Here is a 21,197-nt window from a genome sequence, read left to right as displayed (position 1 = left end):
CATTGCAGCAATACAGAGTGTCCAAACTGTCCCCTGGCTGAGGGTCACTATTGCTACATGTGCACCTGTCTGCCACATACCTTACAGAGTAAAACATAGGGCAGTACCAGACATGTCCCTGACAGTAGAAGAGGTATTGTTCCTCAGTACAGGGAATGCACAGTAATGGAGTCTGCTGATGTATGCCAGCACTCCTGATCTGTGAGGAAAGGGGAAGAGGTGGGCAGCTGTGTCTTGCAATAGCACTGCTCATGTCATGCACTGATGTTGGTGAGGAGGCCAGACATGGATATCTGACCAGGGTTCAGTATGGTACCTATCTGTGCATGACCCACACCATGTAAGTAAGGCGAACTGATGCTAAGGTACTAGCCAACGTTGCTTCCTAGATGGTCTCTCACCTATGCAGGTAACTGGATGATAGCATCCAGCACTGCTGGGTGACTGACCGAGAGGTTGGCATGCACGACATCCATGATAGTGGTAGCGCATGCACACTCTTAATTTCCAGGCACCATTGGCATACAATACTGTGTAGGCCTTTCCAGCTGTACATGCTAAGCATGTACCGTGTGCAATCCCATATATCGTTGTGCATCCCCACCATGGCAGCTTGGTTGTGTGCCAGGAACGCCATCCTATGGGCACGCTTTTAGCATTAAGGTTGTGGGCCCCTGACAAGTGTGGGAGGGGAAAGGTAATGTTGCTATCTGCATGCTGTGTATGACAGCAGTTGCACAGACTGTCAGCAGCCAGCTAAGTGGGCTGTTAGTTGTACAGAGAGGGGACAATATTAATGGAAACATGTCATACCTGTGTACAGGGTGCAAGCGGTGTAAGGCATGGTTAACAGCCCTTAAGTGTGTTTAGCGGGTGTCCATGTGCACACTGATGTGGTGACTGCTGTTGTGCAGTCACTGTTACTCACCCATGTAGGATTTTGTGGGTCTGAAAGGTGCAGATATCGCAACAAGGGGTCCCCATCCATAGTGGCACACATCCCTCTGGTGCCATCTCCTAGCTGTGGGGTGTGCATGGCTCCTCCATTACCTGTTCCAATGGTGGACATGGCCCACCATCTGATGGCCCACACTGTGTGGTCCAGAGTCCTACAGTGTCTTCACATATGTAAGGTCACTACACACACATATGCCAGCCACTCACCAAGGTTGACTGTCCTTGGTGATAGGGCATGTTGATTGGCTAACCAGTACAGGGCAGTCACAGGTATCGGTCAGTTGTGACAGATATTTGTTAGACATAACTGTCCCTCAACAGTACAACAATCATTCACATGCTGCAGAACCCCAGTGGACTTTCTTTCCTACAGGTGTGCAGTTGCGACAGTTACAGGTAAACAATGTTGCTCACACATCATTCTCAGCAGACATTTTACACAGACTGTGTGACCTGTGTCACCATCATGTTATGTAGCCACCTCACACCCATTGTGCTACAAACCCTGTCGTGAAGCTCCTGTACCTGCAAGCCTTTTTTGAGGGACATCATGTGGATGGGACGCCTACCCTCCCAACGTACCAATATGGGTGCATCTATGTCACGCGGAGGGACATGTAGGTCCATGTGTGGCCCTTATTCCCTGTGGGGCGGATTTTAAAAGGCGCGCGAATAGCCTACTTTTGTTTGCGCTCCAGGCGCAAACAAAAGTACGCTGGATTTTAGTAGATACGCGCGGAGCCGCGCGTATCCACTAAAATCCTGGATCGGCGCGCGCAAGGCTATGAATTTTGTATAGCCGGCGCGCGCCGAGCCGCGCAGCCTACCCCGTTCCCTCCAAGGCCGCTCCGAAATCGGAGCGGCCTCGGAGGGAACTTTCCTTTGCCCTCCCCTCACCTTCCCCTCCCTTCCCCTACCTAACCCACCCGCCCGGCCCTGTCTTAACCCCCCCCTTACCTTTGTTGGGGGATTTACGCCTCCCGGAGGGAGGCGTAAATCCCCGCGCGCCAGCGGGCCTCCTGCGCGCCGGGCCGCGACCTGGGGGCGGGTACGGAGGGCGCGGCCACGCCCCCGGGCCATAGCCACGCCCCCGTATCCGCCCCCAAAACGCTGCCGACACGCCCCCGAAACGCCGCGACGACCGGGCCCGCCCCCGAAACGCCCCCGACACGCCCCCTCCGAGAACCCCGGGACTTACGCGAGTCCCGGGGCTCTGGGAGGGGGGCGTGCTCTGGGAGGGGGGCGTGCTCGCGGGCTCTGGGAGGGGGGCGTGCTCACGTAAATCCGTCCGGTTTTGGGCGGATTTACGCGAGCAGGGCTCTGAAAATCCGCCCCTATATGCCTGCACACAGCGCAGTTAGCAGTACTGGTAACACCACTGTGCACCAGCTCCTGTGCACTACATACTTGGGAAGCAAGGTAAAGGGGTCTCCTACACATATGGCCTGTCAGGCAGTGCCACAGGTCATTCAGCATGTGGAAACAGTAATGTTCTGCTGATAATGATGTGTGTGCCACATTGGTTAGCTGTCACCGTCTGACTGACCAGCACACCTGTAGGGAGGGAGGTACACTGGGGTTCTGCAGCATGTGAATGATTGTTGTCCTGTTCTAATTCAGTAGATTATAATGAAGATCTGTATCACTGGGTCTCACACACTTCTGTATTCATGGCATTACTAAGGACCCTGTTGGTGCACCCATGGAGGACACAATCCATGAATGATGGTTTTCCACTGTACGTGGACATCAGGAAGCTGTCACCTGTCGAACGCTTGCCATACATGGTGTACGGTGTTGCCTCCATGTCCATGGCACTGTGTGGCCTGTGTATGTACTGAGGCAGAGGCCAAGTGCAACACTGAACACTGTGATGGTATTTGTCAACACCCTTAGGCACATCTTGCTTCACTGACACATTCCACCTCATTAAGAACAGGTAGCCATGTCAGAACATACAGCATGTACCGTGCAGCCTGTTTAACGTCTGCATACCCAGCTAGTGGAAACCAGGACCATACAACTGTGGTGCAGCAGGTAGCACAATTGTTAAGGATGCACATTTGCTTGGCCAAGTGTGAGGTATTTGAACACTGTGACCAGCCATGGCAGGGGCTGATGGCACCGTTGGCCCTCCTTATATCCCCTTGTGTAAGACATCGCTGGGTGCAGCCAGGTCGCGTGCTGCCAGACGGGTGCACCCTCATAAGGTACAATACCTGTAGGCTCCAGGTGTACATCTGCATGGGATCATGCTTGAGGGCCAAAGCAAGAGTGGATGGTGGTGAGGGGGGGGGGGGTGTAATGCAGAGCCTAGGTACCACCTGTACCCCGAGATGCCATCCTGGTATGGGGTGCTGCAGTGGGCAGCACCATCATTGTCAGATAGTGGCAACACAGCAACCTGTCCCAGTCACACAAGCTGGGTGGGATGGGTTTGCATATCTTGTGGCCAGACTGGGGGGGAGGCATGGTTATGGTCAGAGCGCAGACCAAACCTCAGCCCAATTGGTCACCTTCCTGCCCTGTGTACCATTATACCGTACAGTATGAGGGCGACAGGCCACTGTATCCTACATACTTTATGAGCCACACATGCTTCCAGTATGAGGAATCCTTTATTTATTGTAATTATTTATTTCAGTTTGTTATATCCCAACATTCCTGACAATAGTCCCATCATGCTGGTTCACATGAAACAGGAGTGCAAAATAAGCTTAAACTTGAACAATAGTGCAGAAAAAGCTGTTACATGTAACAGCGGAAAATAGAATTTGGAGTAAGAAGGCAACATATGAAAAGGAAAACAAGATAAGTACATATAATTACATTGTAAGAGGTAGCTAATAGTCATATTTATGGTGAGGTGTGTTGACTGTTAGGAGTTAAATAATATTGGAGTTATGGACAAGCCTGCATGAACAGCCAGGTCTTGAGTCTCCATAGATGATAGAGTCAGCCATTAGTTTCTCACCCTGCCTGACACGCTGTCCTCCCCATCACATGCCAACAGTCAGGCCATCACCTTTGTAGCCAAAAATGCGTAAGGTGGCTGGGTAGCCCCAGCCCACAGCTCCGTGCAGCCAGCACTGCTGACACTTTCTTCAGGTGAGATGTCATGACAGGAGTATGTCTGGCCTGCATTAAATGGTGGCTGTGTGTCCCAACAGGGGCCATCTATATCATGAGGGGTCTGACAGCATGTGTGTGTGCTGCTTCCAGGAGCATGCATGGCCAGGTAGCTCTTCCTTGCTGCTGAGGTGCACTGTGTTGCTCAGTAACTCCATCAGATAATGTGTGCCATATCTGGAATGACACAGGTGTGTGGTACACCTTGGATGGCAGAAGTGCACTGCACAGCAACCCAGAGTATGTAGCAAGTGCTTAGCCCAATGGCACAGAATAGGTATCACACATACAGCACCTCAGCAGAGGCTTGAGGCAGCGCTTCCCCACCCTATTATGGCCTACATCCTCTGTGGCAGGCCAGCACCCCACACAGTTGTTGGGTGGACACACGTAGCAGGTGAAGCACGTATGTATTTATTTATTTAACGCTTTTCTATACCGATCTTCATGGTTGGAAGACCATATCAGACTGGTTTACATCGATCAGGGTAATAGTAACAATAGTAACAAAAAACAGTACAAATAGTAAATAATAGTAAAAAACCAGAAGAATAAAGGTACATTTAACAAGGTTGGTAAACTTGGAGCTGTATATTGTTGGAAGGAAAAAGGCATAGGAACACAGTAAACCAGAAGTGTAAACAATATGATAAAGGGTCGTAGCAGACTGAAAGGAGCTCTGCACACTAACCTATTTCCTAACCCATCGGTGGGCAAACAGGCCTTCTGGGGCAGGGGTCTGCCCCATGCCAACCTTAAAAGTGTGTCTGTATAAGGTGTTGGCGAACCTGGCTGCCCCTGAGTGTGTTGTCATGCCGTCGTGCACGCGCACATGGGGGATCAGGTCTGAGGTCTGGAGCTATAGCCACAGGTATTCCATGGCGAAGAGCCACATTATGGAACACACAGCAAAGCAGGATTATTCGAGCAACCTTGGGGGGGGGCATACAGTAGCGCTCCCCCACTCTTGTCCAAACATCGGAAGCGGCTCTTCAAAAGGCCGATGGTACGTTCGATGACCATGCGGGTAGCATTTAAGGACCAATTATAGGCCAGCTGTTGTGCTGTGGCAGGCTGGAGGATCGGGGTCATCAGCCAGGGCCTGCATCCATAGGCTGCGTTTCCTGTAGCAATGACATAGGGAACAGATTACACATACTTATGTTTCTGTCCCATGGGTGTATGTGCTCAATACATGCAGTTGAACCGGATGGCACGAGGCAGCCCATTCCAGTTTCCCTACACCTTATGTGTGTGGTGTCAGGATTGCTTTGGCACACAGCTGGTGTGTGGCTATTAGGCGTTATAGCACGTGAAGGGCCCCTAAACAGTGAGATGTATGTCAGCTCTGTGTATGCGGTTGGTGCATTACACCACTGTCCTGACATCCCTGTGTTTAAATCATATGCAGTATGCACTCCAGTCATTGTGTACTGACATATGTGCTCAGGTACACCTTCTCTGTCGGTATGCCTACCCAACAACATACATGGTGTCAACTGGCTGCCCCTCAATGTGCACAACTGAGTAGAGATGTTCATGCAAGGTCTCAGGAACGTCAGGGGCTCACTAACACCTGTGGATGTGAGCTGCTCTTACATGACAAGTCTCAATTCATCTTGCACACTGCCAGTAGCCATGGCTACACCCAATATGTGTAGGCTGTCCACCTGTGCAGTGAGGTGAGCAAGCCATGCCACATACAAGGCGTACTGCATAGTTTGTGCTTGGCAGCCAATAGTACATGGTTGGGTGCCTGAGCCATTACACCACTTTCAGTAACACAATGTCCCACTCAGGTCTGTTGTGATGGGGACCTGTGACTCCATCACAACAGGCGTCTACATCACCTTTGTGTGCCATTACAGAGATGACCCTTGCAAATATTTTATATGTATGTTAACGTGGATCTTACCTACAAGCCAACCATTGCCATACAGGCCATCTTCGAATTTGCGAAACAGAGCTGATTGCCTGAGTACGAAGGCATCGTGCGCTGACCCCGGGAATCTGGACATCACCGAGAGGATCCGCATTCCAGCATCACACACCACTTGCACGTTGAGGGAGTGGAACTGCTTCCTGTTGCGGTAGGCTGCCTCCATCTCACGGGGTGGAACGATGGCCACATGGGTGCAGTCAATAGCTCCAATGACATTCGGAAAGCGGGCAAGGGCATGGAAACCACGCTTGAGGTCCATCAGGTCCTGTGTGTTGCGTGGGAATGCTATGTAGCGAGGCATGCGGTCTATAACAGCTGCAATGACCTGGTGCAGACACCGGGAAAAGGTGCTCTGTGACATGCCACCCACAACAGCTACCGTGGATTGGAAGGAGCCACTTGCTGTGAAATGCAGGGTGGCCAAGAGTTTGGTCAGGCCGGGGATGGCACGGCTCCTTCGGGTTCGGGCCTCAAGGGCACCTCGTATGTCTCCATATAGTTCCATGATGGCACGAGTGCTGAGGCGATATCTGCTGATGACTACATCCTCTGGCATTCCCAGCAATGAGGTTCGTGGCAGATAGATCCGATGCCTGTAACGATGGCGACGTCGACCAACATCCTGGCGTCTGCGTCTGCGTTGGGCCTGGTCAGCCATGGCGTGCACCTGCCCCAAACACTGTGAATGTGTGGAGCAGATTCACCTACTAAGAACAGGCCTTTTTATTGGCCAGCTCTACATTTGTAGGTCTGTGGGGATTGGTTTGGCAAATTTTCGTTCAATGCGCTATTAGCGCGCTGCGCGCTGTGCGCCGCGATAGACTGTATCGCATTTGAAAGGGTTGTAGTTATTGGCCGCGTTAGGAGCCGCGCTAACACCGCCGCGGGTTTCGCGCCACGCGATACGTCCTCCCTACTTTACATTTTCCCCGCCCCAACTCCGCCCCCTGAATACATTATTCCATATTTGCATTCGCGAACCGCGATATATGCTTGTTATTGCGGTTCGCGAATTTATCGCAGGCGGTACAGCCGTATCGCGCGCGGTAACTCTTTGGAAAATGAGGCCCTCAGTGTGCTTAGTCAAAGTTCTAAACTTTGACATAGGTTTTCCATGCCAGGCTCCATCCGATGATGCCACCCTTCTGTGAGGACTAATACCCTGCTGTCCTAGGAGAATACCTGTTAAGGTAAGCAAATCTGCTTACATTCTATTGCTTCACCTCTACCATTGTTCATCATGGCTGAATGGTTCTCCAGTATGGGAAAGCACTTGTCTGATTATTCCTTTAAGTAAGTGATTGGGGCAAGATGATGTCTAGAGGGAGTTTGGTCCTTATATGTAAGCCTGGGCATTGAGTAAAAGTGGGTTCAGAGGTAGAAGGAGTTTGGAATCCAAGGATGCAAGACCCATTCCTGGGTTCTAGGAGAATCCCATAAGACCTTCTGGTTTGTAGTCCAGAAGTGGCCTTCTCTTTCTGCTGTGGAGGCTGGCATGCCAAAGAACAGCTTCTAGGTACAGATGCCATCTCTTAGCTAGAGTCCTAAGAGGAACAATGGACACAGCTATATGATAGAACAATAAACTTGTACCTATGGATTGAGGGATATGAGTGAATAACACCTGGTTTTGTCAAGAGGCCTAGCTGGAGGTTGTATTTTGTTTGGTTTTATGACTAAAGCTTTGTCAAGTTCTGATGGCTGTGCTGCTATAAAGTTTTGGGGATATGTTTATCCAAGGCTTTCTGAGGCTGATATTCAGAGTGATGTATCTGGGGATCAGCAGCTGCCACTTAGCCGGATATGTACTGTTATGGCCGCCGGCCACAGCAAACCACGACCGGGGCCGACCGTCATGGCCGCAGGCCGCGGCGGCCCGCTGCCGGGAACAAGTACTCACCCGCGACGCAGGGTGGACTCGGGGGCTCCTGCAGGAGCAGGGAGCCTCCTTCGGCGTTCCTCTCGTGGCCTTGGCCACTGCCCGGGCCGACCGCAGAGCCCAGCAGGGCTGCGATGACTCCTCCCAATTCCTGGCTGCATAGGGCTGTGCGCGCGGCTGAAGAATAGATTTAAAGGGGCCACGACAGGAAATGTCGTGGCTCCCTCCTGAAGACTCCTCCCTTCTTCCAGATATTTAAGGCAAGGTCTGCTCCTCAGACCTTGCCTTGGTATTGAGGCTCAGTTCCTGGTTTGGTGTTCCGGATCCGCTTCTTGCCCCGCTTCCACTCTTCTCCCCGTTGGACTGATTCTTTGGCTCCTGACCCTTGGAGTGGTGGTAGTGATTTTCTGGCTTTGACGTGGACTGGCTCTGGACCCTTCTCCTTCTTGTTCCTAGATTGACTTTGGACCATTCTCCCGTCTGCTCCTGGACCGGCTCTAGACCTCTCTCTGGACTTCGACCCTTGGAATGAACTGGGACTATTCTTCAAGTATACTCCCTGACTTCTCACGACCTACTGGAGGCACCAGCCGTCTGGAAACCATTACCTGCAGGAGGCGCCTGCATCCAGACCATCTTCATTCTACAGGGAGCCTCTTAAGTCCCAGCGGCCATGCCCCACGGGCTCCTCCTGGGGGGGTTCACGAGCTTCCAGGGTGAAGTCTTCAGCTCTACCTTTCCAACAGGCCTTACCATCCGATGGTAGAGACCGACAAGGGTTAACTTCCTTCTCGGCAGTGCTAACTCTACCTCGGAACAGGGGTCCACTCTCCAATTCATAACAGAATACCAAGGCTATGGACCCAGCAGAGGCCTCAGCTCTTCAGGCCATTCCTGGATTAGCCCAGGAGGTCATGGAGCAGCAACGAATACTAGAATCCATGGCGGCTTCCTTGGAATGACTTAACGCCCGGCTGGATTCTATAGCCGCAACCCAAGCCATGCCGCCACCACCACTACCCTCGGTGGTGCAGAGTAATCCCGGGTCCGTGATTCCACTACTGACTCCTCCACGTTACGCCAGAGACCCTCGCCTGTGTCAAGGATTTCTCGACCAGTGCAGCATGCACTTTCATCTTCAAGCCTCCATCTTTCCAGATGACATCACAAAAACAACCTATATCCTATCATTGTTGGAGGGTAAGGCCCTAGCCTGGGCTTCTCCTTTCTGGCGACGGTCAGATCCTATCCTACAAAACCTGCCTAAATTCTTGGAATTATTTCAAGCGGTGTTTGACGACCCCGGGAAACAAGTGGTCGCAGGTTCCAAGATTTTACAACTCCGGCAAGGTGGACGACCACTGGCCGACTATACTATTGAATTCAGAACTTTGGCATCCGAACTCCACTGGGAGGAGAATTGTCTTCAGACTATATTCTTGGAGGGCCTGTCACCTAGAATAAAAGATGAAATGGCGGCCCGAGAGTTACCACAATCCTTGGATGCCATCGTGGACTTGGTCACTCGAATTGATCGACGACTACAGGAAAGAGCGCGGGAAGGATCAAGTACGAGAAGGCACGGAGCAGGAGCCACGTCTTCCCGTTCGATTCCCGTCTCCCAAACGGCACCTAAATCCGAAGGAACTACGGAGGAGCCTATGCAATTGGGGAGAGGCCCCCTTTCTCCAGAAGAATGGCAAAGATGCCGCAAGGCAGGCCTCTGTCTATACTGCGGAGGAGCAGATCATCTCATTGCCCGTTGTCCTACACGTCCGGGAAACTCCAATGCCTAGGCTCTATTGGGGGAGTAACCCTAGGCATCACCTCTCCGGCTCCCCCACTGACTCTACAGGTTACCCTGGATTTCGAAGATCACCGGTTCTCCACTCTGGTTTTAGTGGATTCTGGAGCTGGTGGAAATTTTATTCTAAAAGATGTGGTAGAGCAACTACACGTCCCCACTTGCTTATGTCCGAAGCCGTTAATTATATCTTCCATCCATGGAGATCCCCTACCTGGGAGGATAACTCATCATACAGTTCCGATGGAATGTCACAACTCACCGAATCACACCGAAAGGATTTCTTTTTATATCATCCAAAGAGCAATCCATCCTATAATTCTTGGCATTCCATGGTTACAGCTACACAACCCCCAGTTCTACTGGACTTCTTTAAAATTCATCCACTGGGGATCAAAATGCCTGGAGACCTGCATTCATGGATCAAGTTCCTCCAGCAGATTCATCTGTACTTCTCAGCTGGAAGGTCTGCCGTCACAGTACAAGCAGTTTTCGGACGTTTTTTCCAAAAAAGCTGCGGACATTTTACCTCTACATCGAGAATTCGATTGTGGCATCAATTTGATTCCTGGCACCACCCCACCTTGGGGTAGGGTCTACCCATTGTCTGCCTTGGAGACCCAAGCTATGTCTGAATATATTCGAGACAACCTACAGAAAGGATTCATTAGGCGTTCTAAATCTCCAGCCGGGGCTGGGTTTTTCTTTGTTGGAAAAAAGGATGGGACTTTGCGTCCATGTATAGACTATTGTGGGCTCAATGCCATTACCATCAAAGACCGGTACCCTTTGCCGCTTATAGCTGAACTATTTGACCGTCTACAGGGGGCCAAGGTGTTTTCAAAATTGGACCTTCGAGGAGCATAAAATCTAGTGAGGATTCGTGAGAGGGATGAATGGAAGATGGTTTTTAACACCAGAGATGGACATTATGAATATCTTGTTATGCCTTTTGGACTAACCAATGCTCCTGCCGTCTTCCAGCATTTTGTTAACGAAATATTTAGAGACTTGCTCTATATCTGCGTGGTAGTCTACTTAGACGATATTTTGATTTTTTCCGGTGATTTACAGTCGTATCATCAACATGTTGTGCAAGTGTTACGTCTGAGAGAAAATCTAAATTGGAATGCTAAATTGGAAAAATGCATCTTTGAAAGAGAAGCTTTGCCTTTTTTGGGGTACATCATTTCTAAGCAAGGGTTTCAAATGGACTCCGCTAAACTAAAATGCATCCAAGAATGGCCTCATCCTAGTGGTCTACGGGCCCTCCAACGATTCCTCGGATTTGCAAACTACTACCGTAGTTTTATACAGAACTTTTCTAAGCTGGCTGCACCTCTTACGGCACTCACTCGTAAGGGGGCAAACGTCAAGGCCTGGCCCATTGAGGCTGTAGAAGCCTTTCAGGCTCTCAAAGAATCTTTCCTTCAGCAACCTTGTCTGCGACATCCGGATCCCAGACGTCCATTTACAGTGGAGGCCGATGCTTCCGCTGAGGGAGTAGGAGCCGTACTGAGTCAAAACAGTGCATCGGGGAAATCTCATCCGTGCTCATATTTCTCTAAGAAATTTTCTCCAGAAGAACACAATTATGCTATTGGCGACAAAAAACTTCTTGCCATCAAGCTCGCATTCGAAGAATGGTGACAGTGGTTGGAGGGGGCACAGCACCATATCACTGTCTTCACTGACCACAAAAACTTGGTGTATCTTCAACAAACTCAACTTCTGAATCCTCGCCAAGCTCGCTCGGTGCTTTTCTTCTCACGTTTCGATTTTGAGCTTCGCTATCGACCTGCTACAAAGATCATCAAGGCTGATGCACTGTCTCGATCTTTCTCCGAGGACATTGAGGAGCCAATTCAAAATATTATTGGTCCTGCTCGCATTATCCTGTCCGCCACGTTCACAGTCCCACCGGGCAAGACTGTGGTACCCAAGAGACTTCGTACTAAAGTCTTACAATGGGGACACGATTCTCAGCTAGCCAGACATCCGGGCAGAGCTCGGACTCAATCGCTTCTACAACAATATTACTGGTGGCCCAACATGCACAAGGATATTCGTGCATACATGGACTCTTGCCCAATTTGTGCACAACACAAGAGTCCTACTGGGGACTTTTGCAGCCACTACCTATTCCTCCGAAACCCTGGACACATATTTCCACAGACTTTATTGTGGACCTTCCACCTTCTGAGGGCAATATAGTAATTTGGGTGGTTGTAGATCGATTTCCAAAATGGCCCATTTTATCCCCTCCCTCCCATCTGCTCCTCACCTGGCCCAACTGTTTATGCTTCATATTTTTCATCTCCATGGCCTTCCACTGCACATTGTATCTGATCGTGGCCCTCAGTTCACGGCCCGTTACTGGCTCAATCTTTGCAAAAAAATTAACATTTCCCTGGATTACACCATGGCATTTCATCCGCAGGCTAATGGACAGGCAGAACGTACTAATCATGCGTTGAAACAATTCCTTCGGATATATGTCAACTCTCGTCAGGATGATTGGACAACACTCCTATCCTGGGCTGAGTTTTCTCATAACTCTCATGTTTGCTCCGCAACAGGAATGTCTCCGTTCCAGATTATATTTGGATGAAACCCCAGGCCACCTCTACTGTTGCCTTTACCGGTACCATCTCCAGCAGCTCAGCTTACCGCAGTACAGCTACGTCAGCTTTGGATTCACACTCAGCGCATGCTCCGGAAAGCTGCTCATTCCGCCAAGACTTTCGCTAATAAGCATCGACGAGCAGTTCCACAGTTCCGTCCAGGAGAAAAAGTATGGCTCAGCATACGCCATATACGGTTGTGAGTTCCTTCCATGCAGTTGGCCCCACGTTATATTGGACCTTTTCCTGTACTACGTCAGCTGGGTCCAGTAACTTATCAACTCCGTTTACCAACCACCTTGAATATTCATAACTCATTCCACGTGTCCCTTCTGAAACCGTTGGTCCTTACTTGGCCTACTCGAAAGATTCCCGAAGCTTTATCGCCTAGGGCAGAAGAAGAAACAATTTATCAGGTGGATGAAGTACTTGATGTCCATAAATGGGGTCGCACATGGGAGTATTTGCTGTCTTGGGAGGGATTTGGACCAGAAGAGAATTCCTGGGAACCTGCAAAGAACATCCTGGATAAAACACTTCTCCAGAACTTTCATACCGAACACCCCGATAAGCCCAAGCTTATCGGGGTGTTCGGTATGAAAGGAGGGGGTACTGTTATGGCCACCGGCTACGGCAAATCGTGACCGGGGCCAACTGTCATGGCCGCAGGCCGCGGCGGCCCACGGCCGGGAACAAGTACTCACCTGAGACGTAGGGTGGACTTGGGGGCTCCTGCAGGAGCAGGGAACCTCCTTCGGAATTCCTCTCGCAGCCTTGGCCGCTGCCCGGGACGGCCGCGGAGCCCAGCAGGGCTGCGATGACTCCTCCCAATTCCTGGCTGCATAGGGCTGCGCGCGCGGCTGAAGAATAGATTTATAGGGGCCACGACATTTCCTGTCGTGGCTCCCTCCTGAAGACTCCTCCTTTCTTCCAGGTATTGAGGCTCAGTTCCTGGTTTCCTGTTTGGTGTTCCAGATCCGCTTCTTGCCCCGCTTCCGCTCTTCTCCCCCGTTGGACTGATTCTTTGGCTCCTGACCCTTGGACTGGTGGTAGTGATTTTCTGGCTTTGACGTGGACTGGCTCTGGACCCTTCTCCTTCTTGTTCCTGGATTGGCTTTGGACTATTCTCCCGTCTGCTCCTGGACCAGCTCTCGACCTCTCTCTGGACTTCGACCCTTGGACTGGACTGGGACTATTCTTCAAGTATACTCCCCAACTTCTCACGACCTGCTGGAGGCGCCAGCCATCTGGAAACCACGACCTGCAGGAGGCGCCTACATCCAGACCATCTTCATTCTACAGGGAGTCTCCGAAGTCCCAGCGGCTGTGCCCCTACGGGCTCCTCCTGGGGGGTTCACGAGCTTCCAGGGTGAAGTCTTCAGCTCTACCTTTCCAACAGGCCTTACCATCCGACGTTAGAGACTGACAAGAGTTAACTCCCTTCTCGGCAGTGCTGACTCTACCTCGGAACAGGGGTCCACTCTCCAATTCATAACATGTACAGTACATATCCAGATTAGCCAGATAAGTGGAAGGCGGAGTGAGGGCATTCCAGAGAGGAACTTAGCTAGATAAGTTATCTGGATATATTATCCGGCTAACTCTGGTCGGCGCATAGACCTATCCTACACTTAGCCAGATACTTACCTGGCTGACTTTAGAATAGCTGGGTATATTCAGTAGGGATGTGAATCGTGTCCTCGATCGTCTTAACGATCGATTTCGGCTGGGAGGGGGAGGGAATCGTATTGTTGCCGTTTGGGGGGGTAAAATATCGTGAAAAAATCGTTAAAAATCGTTAAAAATCGAAAAATCGAAAAATCGAAAAAACCGGCACATTAAAACCCCCTAAAACCCACCCCCGCCCCTTTAAATTAAATCCCCCACCAAATAACTTAAATAACCTGCGGGTCCAGCGGCGGTCCGGAACGGCAGCGGTCCGGAACGGGCTCCTGCTCTGAATCTTGTCGTCTTCAGCCGGCGCCATTTTCGAAAATGGCGCCGAAAAATGGCGGCGGCCATAGATGAAAAAGATTGGACGGCAGGAGGTCCTTCCGGACCCCCGCTGGACTTTTGGCAAGTCTCGTGGGGGTCAGGAGGCCCCCCACAAGCTGGCCAAAAGTTCCTGGAGGTCCAGCGGGGGTCAGGGAGCGATTTCCCGCCGCAAATCGTTTTCGTACGGAAAATGGCGCCGGCAGGAGATCGACTGCAGGAGGTCGTTCAGTGAGGCGCCGGAACCCTCGCTGAACGACCTCCTGCAGTCGAGCTCCTGCCGGCGCCATTTTCCGTACGAAAACGATTCGCGGCGGGCAATCGCTCCCTGACCCCCGCTGGACCTCCAGGAACTTTTGGCCAGCTTGTGGGGGGCCTCCTGACCCCCACGAGACTTGCCAAAAGTCCAGCGGGGGTCCGGAAGGACCTCCTGCCGTCCAATCTTTTTCGTCTATGGCCGCCGCCATTTTCGGCGCCATTTTGGAAAATGGCGCCGGCTGAAGACAACAAGATTCAGAGCAGGAGCCCGTTCCGGACCGCTGCCGTTCCGGACCGCCGCTGGACCCGCAGGTTATTTAAGTTATTTGGGGGGGGTTCGGGAGGGTGGGGGATTTAATTTAAAGGGTCGGGGGTGGGTTTTAGGGGGTTTTAGTGTGCCGGCTCACGATTCTAACGATTTATAACGATAAATCGTTAGAATCTGTATTGTATTGTGTTCCATAACGGTTTAAGACGATATTAAAATTATCGGACGATAATTTTAATCGTCCTAAAACGATTCACATCCCTAATATTCAGTGATGCAGCTGCACTGTTGAATATACAGTCTGAGAAGTTTATCAAGCTAACTGGCTGAGCCGGACAGCGGCTCACTATCTACCTCTCTGTGAATATGTCTGCAGTTAGGATCCTGTGACTTGCTGTTTTATGATTACTGCTATTTGGGGGGGGGGGGGGGGTTGATTTTTTGTTTTTTACTGCTGGTAGCCCTATAATAGGAATAAAAGTTTAACAAGTTAGAACTAGAACTACTGTGTGAGACACACATTGTAAATCCCATGGTGAGAGCGTGACAAAGACAGACAAACTCTTCTGCAGTTGGTCTGAAGAGAGAAATGAAGTTACACTTTGGGAGAAGCAGTTAGTGTCACAGAGAAGTAATGGGTTTTTGTTTACTTTTCCCTGTCAGACAGAGTAATACTCAGCCCCTAGCCCTCTGTACCTGGCCCAGTCCCACATCTTACCCGGTCATTTTTGGGAGCCCACAGTGCTGTTTCCAGAACATTAAACAAGGGTTGCATAAACTGTGTATGCAGGCTTACTGCACTGCAGGATAAACTCAGCATCTGCAGCAATGTATAGTTTTACAATGATCCTAGCATTTGTCTCCTGAAATGGATTACTGTCAGGGACAATTCATAAGTACATAAACTTAAACTAGACCTTATTATTGGGTTGGGAAGTAGTTCTTTATGTGTTCTATAAAGAAGCTCATAACTCAAGGGAAAGGCAGTTTTCCTGGAGTCAGGGTAAACAACCTCATAAAAAGTTTGCCTTGGAATCTAATACTGTAGTTTAACCAATTTCAGACTTTAAAAGAATTCCATGATTAAGACCAGCATAGCGCACAGATGCTCCCCTCTGTCTCTCTCTCTCTCTCTGCTCAGATCATCCCATCTCCTTCTCATCTCTACAGCATCATCCAGATAGGACATATATACCCAAGTTTTCATGTGATTTTCCATTGAAAAAAGCCACAATATAGTTCTCTACAAAATATTTATAGAGAAAGGGATATATATATATATATCTTTTTTTTTTTTACATTTTTATTGGTGATTAACACAGCCGTACAGTAAAATCGGATTGCATAGAAAACATCACCATTGAATACATGTTTATTCCCTAGATTGATCCTACCCACCCTCCCTCTCCAGCCAACCATATAGGATTATCTGGTATGAACCCATAGATACTCAAGTCCACACATTCTATCATACAGTCTCGTGCATCGATGCGCCTCTCGCCAACTGCCCCATTGAGAAGTACCCCAGTTACTACAGTATAAAGAGAAATATACCTCTCTTCTCCAAGTCCAAACTGCCTTAATCATCTCTGGAGGCACGCCATCGCAAATAGGCATCCCAGGTTTTCTGGAAAGACTTGAGGTTATGCTGTTTATACGCTGTGATTTTGTACATCGTACATACATTATCCAATCTTCACAAAACTGCCGAAAACTGTGGTCACTGAGGTTGTTTCCAAGAGCTGGCGATCTCCATTCATGTGGCTATACAGGCTTGTAGACAAAACGGATGCGTAGACAGCGTGTCATGGCCCTCTGAGTTGTGCAATAGTGCAAAGTCCATAGATAGTTCAATTTTTGTATCTAGTATAACTGAGACCAGATCTTTTAATTGTGTCCAAAACGGTACAACACATTCCCCCAATTACCACATATGTAAAGGTCCCTAACTCCCTTCACCCCCTCCAGCAGTACTGCCAGATGACATTTTACATAATCTATCAGGTGTATAATACCATTGATAAAGGATCTTGTATCCATTCTCAACTATATTGGAACAGACCAAAGCTTTACTGATTTGGAGATACATGTTTGACCAGGTCTCCGGATCAATGTCTAAAGTCAAGCGACCACTTTTTAATAAAGGAAGGTGGTGAAGAAAGGGGAGGATTAAGCAATTTATATATTTTAGATATTAACTGTTTGGACACATAGGGGGCAGAGCAGAACCCCTCGAACAGGGTTTTTCCTGAATTCAAAACAGAAGATAGGTTTAGACTCCTGTAAAAATGGGACAGTTGGTTATAACCAAACAAAAAAGGCACCTGTTATGTATTTACTAATATCATGGCTCAAAATAAATATATACTGGATGCAGTATACAATAATACACCCAGCTGGTATGTAGGCGCCGCATCAGCTAGCCTGCCGACGTGTTCAATCTAAAGGACCTGAACCGTCCGGTCTACAAATCATTTGCGGCTTGACGGCTATAGTCTGTGTTGAAAAACAAAATACATTTCAAAATCTTAAACTGGCTCGAAAGAGCTTGTCTCTTGTATAGAAATTGCGCCAATTCAATTGTATCTTCCGACTAATCCGGCAGCCACCTGCCTGTTATGCTTCAGTTCTCTCTGTGTCTGTCCCAGTTGTATGGTCGAGGGTGACCCAAACAGATTTTTATATGCACTCAGCTGTTTGAAATATTTAATAATGCGGCAATATTAGCCTGCTTGAGTCAACTGAAAATCATATGCACCCCAACTGTACTAGTTTAGCCAACAGTTGGTTATAAGCCATGAATTCGAGGTTAGGTAATCCGTAGTCTCTGCACAAAGATGTAAAGGGGATTAATTTACTTCCTCCCCAAATGTGCTCCAAACGGATCAATCCACTAGCCCTCCATGACGAGAATGTCCGGAGGGAATGACATGGTAGAAAAGACATTATGAAAGAGATTAGTGAGATAGAAGTAAACCTTTCTGCCCACCAATTTCTCCTTCCATCTGTCCCAGATTTGCATAGTAGTTCTAGTAGAGGGTAACATTTATTTATTTATTTATTTTTAGATTTTTATATACCGGTGTTCCTGTATGAAATACAAATCACATCGGTTTACATTGAAACTGAACATAAATTTTTGCCAATAGGCATTACATAGAACAAGGTTGTGGAACTTGGAAGAGGGTAAACTAGATCAAAATAAACATTGTAATGTAAACAAATTGTCTAACAAATCTCAGAGAGCAGTATAATTAAAAACAAAAGCATAAAAGCAAAACAGTAGATGTCACGTGAGACCTGCAGCAAGAGAATGGATACAGAGTCAAGTAGATCCTGGAGAATGATATGATGAGGAACTCTTGCTGGTTGTAGGGGAAAAAAGTGCTTATGGTCCTGTAAAGGCTTGTTTAAAGAGCCAGGTTTTAAGTTTCTTTTTGAATGTGGAGTGGCAGATCTCTAGACGGATATCTGGCGGGAGCGCGTTCCATTGAATGGGGCCAGCAGTAGATATGGTACGTTTCTGGAGCGAGGATTTTGTTGAGGGAACATGTAGAGTGCCTTTGTAAGCTCCTCTGATGGGTCTAGCTGAAGAGTGATGATGTAGTTGGGTGCTTAACTGAAGTGGGGATATATTGTGAATTGATTTGTGAATTACTGTGAGCACTTTATAAAGAATCCTTTGCTTAATTGGAAGCCAATGGAGGAGTTTGAGGACGAGGGTGATGTGATCTCTCTTATTCGTATTTGTAAGAATTCTAGCTGCAGAGTTCTGTAACATCTGGAGAGGTCTGAAGGAAGAGATTGGGAGGCCGAAGAGAAGCGAATTGCAATAGTCGATTTTTGATAGTATAATGGCTTGAAGAACCAACCGAAAATCATTGTAATGAAGAAGAGGTTTCAGCTTTCTCAGGACTTGTAGCTTGTAGAAACAGTCTTTAGTGGTGGTATTAACAAATTTTTTAAGGTCAGGGAAGTCCCTCCAGGTTTTCCTTGGTTGCCAGAGTATGGCAGTTAGTGGCATACCTGACATGTAGAATTGTTCCATTTGGGCCCAGTGTTTTTCTCTTGGATCATGCCAAACTACAAGAGGTCGTAGCTGGGAAGCTGCATAATACCAATGAAAGTTCAGGACCCCGAGCCCACCCTCCAGTTTGGTTTGCTTTAATACTTGTGTACTGACCCTGAGTGGCCTATGCTTCCATATGAAGCTAAAGGTTTTCCACTGCAATCGTTGAAGCATATTATTGGGTAACGCTATAGGTAGGGATTGAAGTAAGTAAAGCAGTTTTGGAAGCACATTCATTTTAATAGTAGCTATTAGGGATGTGAATCGTTTTTCAACGATTAAAATTATCGTCCGATAATGTTTATATCGTCTTAAATCGTTATAGAACACGATACAATAGAAATTCTAACGATTTATCGTTAAAAATCGTTAAATCGTGTTAGTGCGCACTAACTCGAGTTAGTGCGCACTAACTCCCCGTTAGTGCGCACTAACTCGATTTAGTGCGCACTAACTGAAAATGATACAAATAAACACTTTCCAGGTCACTGAAGGTCAGTTAGGAATGAATATGTGTTCCTATTGGCTGGCTGCCCTCTTATCTATTGATATTACCAAGGTTACCACTGAGGTGATGGTTGGGGGGATGGGAAATGGAACTGGAAACTAACAAACACCAACAGAAAATGAAACAAAGTGTTCACACTTCCCAGGTCAGTAAAGGTCACTTAGGAATGAATATGTATGTATGTATTCCTATTGGCTGGCTGTGCTCTTATCTATTGATGTTACCAATATGGTTGGGGGGATGTGAAATGGAAACAGTTGGAAGCTTGACAAAAAAAGTAATGTAATGATCAGCACTCACGTGACTAGAACTTGTTTGTTTATTATTTTTGTTAGCAGGCACCTGAAATGCTAGTGCATGTTGAATTTACCAATCACTGTGCATTTTAGAAAGGTGGTCCTGGCTGGAACTGTACACAGTTCAAATATATGTAATTGATTGTTGGTAAGTGTATTTTTTAAGTAGCCACACTGGCACCAGTATGTTTACTTTTCCTCCTACTTAACTCACTAGCTCAGCTTTGTAAGAAGGGCTTCTCTGCTTGTGTGTTGTTTTTGTTTGGTGTGAGGAGAGCAGAAACATCAGATCTTTATTCAATCTACTACAGTCATCTCTTACAGTGCCCTATCCCTATTAATACCAGGAGTGTTGTGATCTTCCTGCACACAGTGCCCTAACCCTGATACCAGTCTGAGACAGCTCCCTCCCTGCATTACTAGTGAGAGGCTGGCTTCACAGACAGGGGGGAGCTGCCTGACCCTCACTCCTGACTTCCCCCATGTCCCAGCTAGTGAATGGTGTGTGGGTGAGGGGGGGGGGGGGGAGGATGGTGAAGTCTGAGACAGCTCCCTCCCTGCATTACTAGTGAGAGGCTGGCTTCACAGACAGGGGGGAGCTGCCTGACCCTCACTCCTGACTTCCCCCATGTCCCAGCTAGTGAATGGTGTGTGGGTGAGGGGGGGGGGGGGGGGGGAGGATGGTGAAGTCTGAGACAGCTCCCTCCCTGCATTACTAGTGAGAGGCTGGCTTCGCAGACAGGGGGGAGCTGCCTGACCCTCACTCCTGACTTCCCCCATGTCCCAGCTAGTGAATGGTGTGTGGGTGAGGGGGGGGGGGGGGAGGATGGTGAAGTCTGAGACAGCTCCCTCCCTGCATTACTAGTGAGAGGCTGGCTTCACAGACAGGGGGGAGCTGCCTGACCCTCACTCCTGACTTCCCCCATGTCCCAGCTAGTGAATGGTGTGTGGGTGGGGGGGGGGGGGGGGGAGGATGGTGAAGTCTGAGACAGCTCCCTCCCTGCATTACTAGTGAGAGGCTGGCTTCACAGACAGGGGGGAGCTGCCTGACCCTCACTCCTGACTTCCCCCATGTCCCAGCTAGTGAATGGTGTGTGGGTGAGGGGAGGGGGGGGGAGGATGGTGAAGTCTGAGACAGCTCCCTCCCTGCATTACTAGTGAGAGGCTGGCTTCACAGACAGGGGGGAGCTGCCTGACCCTCACTCCTGACTTCCCCCATGTCCCAGCTAGTGAATGGTGTGTGGGTGAGGGGGGGGGGGGAGGATGGTGAAGTCTGAGACAGCTCCCTCCCTGCATTACTAGTGAGAGGCTGGCTTCACAGACAGGGGGGAGCTGCCTGTCCCTCACTCCTGACTTCCCCCATGTCCCAGCTAGTGAATGGTGTGTGGGTGAGGGGGGGGGGGGGGTGGATGGTGAAGTCTGAGACAGCTCCCTTCCTGCATTACTAGTGAGAGGCTGGCTTCACAGACAG

This window comes from Rhinatrema bivittatum, chromosome 6 (genome assembly GCF_901001135.1).
Source record: "Rhinatrema bivittatum chromosome 6, aRhiBiv1.1, whole genome shotgun sequence".
NCBI lineage: Eukaryota > Metazoa > Chordata > Amphibia > Gymnophiona > Rhinatrematidae > Rhinatrema > Rhinatrema bivittatum.
The sequence above is the reverse complement of the archived record's forward strand: the minus strand, read 5'-3'. Positions refer to the sequence as shown.